The following is a 7,233-nucleotide window of genomic DNA, read 5'->3' on the forward strand; positions in this document are numbered from 1 at the left end:
TCTAGTCTCGATACAATCCCTCACAAGTAGGGTGACCCTGACCAACCACCACCCGTCACCAGGTAGTTTTATTGTATGTAAAATTAGAGAACTGAAAGGATGTGACTGGACAGTCACCAAGACCTAGTCCTGGATTTGCTGGCACTGAGCCTGAGAGGCGGTTGCAGAAACAAAGGGCTCACTCCCCAGAGTCCCCTTCCTGCCCTCCAGCCTCCAGCTGCACAGCCGGCCCCTAAAGCCCACGCACCACATGTAGGGCCAGCCCCGGGAGGGATTAAAAGTGATGCTATAAATGGCAGGTGTGCAGTTAGAGGCAGCTGGGAGTTGCAAACTGGGACCCAGCATCACTGCTGATGAGCTACTCCCATTCCTGTGGCTCAGCTTGCAACCTGCCTCCCCAGGAGATCCCGCCTCTGCCTTGGCCACACACTTGCACTGACAGCTCACTGCCCGTGACACCCCTGATATGCCCGCCTGTGCTGTGACCAAGAGCCATATCTTCCAAGCTAGACTGCAAGCTCAAGGTGAGCTTGAATGGGCACCTTCTATGTCCATTCTCAGCTCCAAGGAGAGAGAGAGGCAGCAGCCAGCTGTCTCCTGAAGACACCAGTGAGTGGACTGCAGAAATAATCTACACTGCGGGGAAGGCAATGGGGATGCTGGACCACAAGACTGGGAAATGAGCCAGGAGCTCAGGCCCAGAAAGACTTTTGGGATGCTCAGATGGTGTGCTCAGGGACCCCAGAGGGGTCAAAGAGTCCACCCCTCAACATCCAGAGAAGATGGAAAGGGACTCGCCGCAGGTTCCACAGCCATTCATTAGGGGGGCCCAGACCCAGGCACCAACCAGGTCTTTCCCGCCAGGTGCAGTGGGGAGGGGCCCAGGGACACCACAGCAAGAACAGTGCCAGGGTGAGCCTGGGAGTGAGCTTCCCACGGTCTTTCTTGTGCAAGCAGAGGGCAAACTAAATGACAGTCTGGGGACTGGTTGGACCTGACTTCATCTATTAATTTTCAAGACAGGCTCAGAAAACTCTGGGAGACTCCGTTTTCTGAGCTCTTTTTACTCATCTCTGAGGCACACACCCTAAACTCCCTATGCAGGGAGAACATGATTCCCTGCCCTTTCGGTGGAGTGGCCTCAACTCCACTCAATGAGGGAAAATCCTCCCTGGCTCCTAAAGACGGTAAAATATCCCTTCGGCCTGTTCTGTCCAATATGGCAGCCACTAGCCACATGGAGCTATTCAAATGTAACTTAATTAAAATGAAACAAAACTGAAAACTCATTGCCTCTGTTCCACTAGCCATATTTTTAGTGCTCAGGAGCCGCATGTGGCTAGCAGCCACTGTACTGAACAGCGCTGACGTAGAACAGTTCTGTCCCCACAAAAAGTTCCATCAGTCAGCGCTGCCTCAGCTACTCTGACCGTCTGCTTCTTGCCGGCCCTTATTACATGGACGCATTATTTCTCATCCAAAGAACCCTTCACACGGACCAGCCACATTTCACAGAGGAGGAAACTGGGGTCAAGGCTATCCCAATAATGGCAGGGTCGGGAACTGCCCCTGGATCTGTCTGGCTCCCACATCTGTGTTCTTTCCACGCTGCCACGCTGGCTGCTCTTCATTTCTTTCACTTTATTCCCTTTTATCCAAGTCCCCCAAACAACCACTCTGTCCTGTTTACGGTAGATCCTCTCTTTGTATGTGCTCTGGTCAAATGTGATTGTTGTTTCGTGTGCGGCTACTTTTAACCCATATAGATGGTCTTGCGTTATCTCTCATTCTGCCTCTCACTTTATTCCATTTAGCACTATGTTTTGAAGTGCCTTCCCTGTGGCCGTCACCTACATCCTGCTGTTTTTCCCAGTAGAAGAACATACTATTGGGCCTGGGGAAGCAAGAAGAAAATGAATTTTTGAAAACAAGGTAAGTGTCTGAACATAGCTGCCCACAGTTTGAAAATCAGTCTTTGAGCCTGCACCCTCCTCTCTGTCTGCCCCAGCACCCTGCCCGGGCCTCCAGCACTGCACCTAGCCTCACGCTGTGCCCCCGCAAGCACATGGGTATCAGCAGAGCCTGGGGAAACACGCATGCAGGCGCACCCCCCCAGCTTCTCCCGTGCCCCTTCCTCCTCTCACCAAACCCCAAAAGTGACTAAAGAGGTTGGCCCTCAGCTGGTTCCAAAGGCATAAGAGAAAGAGGCAGTCTCATACTTTTATATTTAGAAGTGCTCTGCAAACCACTTCCTGGAGCAGACAAGAGTGGGGAATGTGAGGACATCGCTTTGCTATGTGTGATGTGGAAAGCACGAGCCACCCAGGGCCTGCAGCAATGGGCTGCATGCACCACACACCCGATGACACGCAGAGATGCCGAACACATGTGCGGGAGATGAACGCGGCCCTCGGCAGCCTGGCCATCCCCTCGGGGCCAGGGCACAAGGCAGGGCCCAGGAGTCGGAGCCAGACACCGTCCTCCAAGTGCCCCTCTCCCAGCCTTCCTTTCTTTCCTTCTCCACCTGTCTGACCAACAGCTGCTTCTGGAAACCAACCCTTCTCTCCCGGGAAAGGGTTGCTCCAGGCTTTAAGCCTCAATCTGAAACACAAAGAGAAGAATCCAGACTGAAGGAGGTGGTTTGGAAGAGCCAGTGTCTTCAAGAGGCAAGGGTGCCCTCCTTGCCTCTAGGCTGCTGGGGAGGGGTGGGGGGGGCAGGATTTTGCACAGTACCCACTGCCTTCTTCTGAAGGTAGACCTGCTGCTGCCATCAAAGGCCCTCCCCTCAGCCACCTCTGCTACCACGTGTGGCTGGAAAAATGTCGGAGAGGGAAGCTATCTGGAGGTGGGGATCGACTATTGTGGCCATGGTCACTGCTCCAACATCACTCAGATGTAACTGATGCTTGCCCAGTTGGGGGAGGGCGTGGTCAGGGGACAGAGAGGGGGAAGGGAAGGCAGGCCAGCTGCTTAATTAGAGTCAAAGCATCAGACATTTCCTAGACTCCTTATAAACTTCACTTTACAGCTTAAAATACAAACTCTCTAGTAAGACTAAATCAATTTTACCCTTTTATTTCTTAACGGCATCACTGATGATTTGCTCCTTTATTTTTTAAAAGAAAATAACCAAAAAAGAGTTGTTTTTGAAAAATCAGCTGTTCTGAAAAAGCATTCTGGCTAAAGATGGCAAAATATGTATTTCAATCTCCAAATCAGTAACAACAGATGAAAAAAATACAATCTGATGAATAACAGACAGAAACAATTCCTTGTAAGTTATTTTTAAAAGCACCAAAAACTTGCAACGCATTACCAGATGCTTAAAGCCTAGGGATAACTGACTTTGGGGGGCCAGGGGGTGGGGTGGTGTTATAAAACATAAAGCACACACAAATAGCTAAAGAAAAGAAAAGCCCCTAAGACTGGCTGATGCAATAACTGAATAGCCAAAAAAATGACAAAGACCTAAAGTTTATTTTATGCCTACTCTGTCGATCTTGAAGTCAGGGTCTGGAAGGTACCAAGATCTGGCTTCACTTAAGTCTGGAACTGGCTGTCCCTCCATCCCAGGAGGTGCCTCTTACAGGCCTCTAAAGTCACGCAGAGAGAAAGAGAGAGAGAAGCAGACACTGATGGAGAAAGACAGAGGGAGACAGGAAGATGAGAAAAAGGGGGCTGGAGGGAGATTGATGGTGTGGGCGGGGGAAGGGAGGGAGGGAGGGAGGGAGGGGGGAGGGACGGGGACAGAGAGACCCAGATCAACAGAGAGACACGGACAAACTGAGAGACAGAGAGTAACATACAGTCCTAGAGAGACCCAGAGAAAGGGACAAGAAAAACAAAGACCCAGAGCACACATATGTGCACACCCACACGTAAGCACACGAAAGGCTCCCCATGACTGTAGAGCAGCCCCCAGCCACACATTGACCCCAGCTTCCCCCCACCGCCCCTGCCAAGTAAACCCCCCACAGGGCTTTCCCTGCATCTCTAGTAGGGAGGGTCCTCCCCACTCCCTCCTGCCACCCAACCCAGTGGCCACAGGGACTCCAAACTCAGCGGGTCCCTGGCTACAGGCCACGGGGCTGCCCAGTGTAACACTAGACACGGAAGGTTACAGTGAACCTGTAGCTGGGAGACCGGGGGAGTGAGAGGAGTCAGGAGGGACTCTAGATACACCTGATTCAGACCACTCATAGTGGAGAGCCTCAAATTAGAGGCTCCTGGTAAATAATTCACCAGGAAAAATACAGTACCTTCCCTGGGCTCATCCATTATTCACCAAGATAAATGTACCATATCGTTACACTTCCTGACATCTAAAAATGGTCTGAGCCATTAGGCCAGGAGCAAGAAGACAGCAGGGCACTTTCTACCCAACTTTTCCAGAACCCCTGACCCAGCAGTCCTGGTGCTCTTGGAACACACTCTGTGGCTCCTCACACAAGGGCAAAGAAGTCAACTTGCAGAAACGGCCAGCCTGGGCTCAGACCATGAGATCCCGAGAGCAGGCCCACCTCCACAGCCCTCAGGAGCCCAGGAAAGTCCTAAGTAAGACCCCCACTGTTCACCAGACCCCGGAGGGGTCAGCCCTCTCAAAGGGAAAAGGCAACCACTGTCTGTACCTGTCTAAGAGCAATTCTGTTCCTAGGAGGTTCAAAGAGTTTGACTTTGATGCCAAATGAGTGTCACCTACAGAAAGACCTGCATCTGACTTGCACAGATGGCTCTGAGCAAATCACTCTGTCCTTCAGGCCTCAGTTTCCCCATCTGTAAAGCCAGCTGCTCCTTCTACTGCAGGGACGAAATGCCCCCTGAGAAGTCTGAAGAGCTGCACCACGTTAAGGCCCTGGCTCACAGTGTACAGGCAGGACGGAGATGTGACAAGAGCTCAGAGTCTGGAGTCAGACTGTCTGCACTTCAGTTCTCCTCTCCCACTTACCAAGCACATGACCTTGGGCAAGCTGTTTATCCTCTCGGTGTCTCCGTTTCTGTAGCTATAAAATGGTGCTAATAACAGTATCTACCTCCTAGGCTTGCGAAAAGTAAATTCACATGTTAACCAATGTAGCGTGTTTGGAACAATGCCTGGCGCGTATTAAGTATCATATAGTTTGGGCTCTTAGCCATTCTTGCTCGTCATTATTATGTTCGAGATTTTTTTTTTTTTAAACTTTTAAGGGCCTCCATCCCATGAAAACCACCTCTTACCCAGTGTAGGCCTTGGTCGGGATCCCTCTCACGCAGACCACTCGGAGCTGCCGACTGCCCTGTTTTACTCGCCACCCACTCAATCTCTGCCGTGTGGGTGTATAGGCTCTGAACAGACCCTGGGGTCCAAAACTTTGTCCCACAGCTGCCCCATGGAGCCTTGGAGCCGGCGGGTCACTTAAGTGGGGCTCCACAGGGAAGCCAGCTGACTGCTGGGACCTCTGCGCTCTCTGGCCCACTGCCCCGGGAACCTCCAGGCAGTGCCCAGATTAGCAGTTGCTCATCATTTCAGTCACTCCCCCACCTTCAATATGAAGAAGAATCAGAGCAAGTCTGTCTGGGTGAAAATGGATCCAGACCATGTTGGAATGAGGCAGGCCTCTGGCCTCAAGGGACCCAACGGTAGTTAGGTGAGGACAGCACAGTGAACGTTTAGGTGCCAGCTCATGCCTGGAGATAACTCTTAGGGTTCAGCTTTCTGATCCCGTAAGTCCCCAATGAGAGAGGACTGGAAAATTCTTTCCTTTATAAAGGAAAATATGACTACATAAAATAGAAGTTGTAAACAACTCTCAATGGCAAACAACCAATTAGGAAAATGGTTTCTAGCAATTGACAGAAAAAGGGCTGCTGGCCTTGATACACAGTTACAAATCAATCATAATAACTACTAAAATTCTAATAGTAACATGGTCAAAACAGCATGTCTTCTCAAAACAAATATAAATGATTAATAAATATAAGAAAACTTTCCGGGCTTCCCTGGTGGCGCAGTGGTTGAGAGTCCGCCCCTGCCGATACAGGGGACGCGGGTTTGTGCCCCGGTCCGGGAAGATCCCACATGCCGCGGAGCGGCTGGGCCCGTGAGCCATGGCCGCTGAGCCTGCATGTCTGGAGCCTGTGCTCCGCAACGGGAGAGGCCACAACAGTGAGAGGCCCGTGTACCGCAAAAAAAATAGAAAACATTCCAATGCACCAGTAACCTAATGAATACAAACTGGAACATAAATGCAAATAAGAAATGCAAATCATTTTGCCCTATCAAATGAATGCCAAGTTTTTAAAATAACACTCAACACTGGTTGAGTATATGGAGAAAATGGTCCTCATACCTTGCAGATGGGAGTGTAAATGATAATAATGTCCTTCTGGAAAGTGGTTTGGTAATATTATACCAATATCCTAAAAAATTCATGCCCTTCTTCCTTGGAGAAGTACCTGATTCCAGACCTGGGCAGGAAATGTGCCGGATGAACCTGGAACATTTTATCATACAAGGAAATGAGCAAAGACAAGCAGGGCCGCATCAAAAGGTTCAGGGCCAGCTTGAAGAGGCTCCCACGAGGCCAAGAAGGGACCTTTTAAGCTTCATAAGGGTAAGACCCACGTGGCCTTAACACACTGGTAAGTTTAAAATCTGTGAGTTCATAATGATGTTTAAAAAAAAAGAGCCCAGAGGGGAGGGATAAATTGGGAGATTGGGATTGACATATACACACTATTACATATAAAACAGATAACTAATGAGAACCTATTGTATAGCACAGAGAAGTCTACTCAGTACTGTGTAATAGCCTACATGGGAAAAGAATCTAAAAAGAGTGGATATATGTATAACTGATTCACTTTGCTGTACTCCTAAAACTAACACAACATTGTAAATCAACTACACTCCAATAAAATTTTTTTAAAAAGACACCGGTAACGCCAAATCATAAGATTTTAAAACTTAAAAATTAAAAAAATGTTTTTAAAATTAAAAAAAAAAAAAAAGAGCCCAAAGTCCTCCATTGGTCACTTTTTTTTTTTTAACATCTTTATTGGAGTATAACTGTTTTACAATGGTGTGTTAGTTTCTGCTTTACAACAAAGTGAATCAGTTATACATATACATATGTTCCCATATCTCTTCCCTCTGGCGTCACCCTCCCTCCCACCCTCCCTATCCCACCCCTCTGGGTGGTAACAAAGCACAGAGGTGATCTCCCTGTGCTATGCAGCAGCTTCCCACTAGCTATC

Source organism: Physeter macrocephalus, chromosome 18 (genome assembly GCF_002837175.3).
Source record: "Physeter macrocephalus isolate SW-GA chromosome 18, ASM283717v5, whole genome shotgun sequence".
NCBI classification, from domain to species: domain Eukaryota; kingdom Metazoa; phylum Chordata; class Mammalia; order Artiodactyla; family Physeteridae; genus Physeter; species Physeter macrocephalus.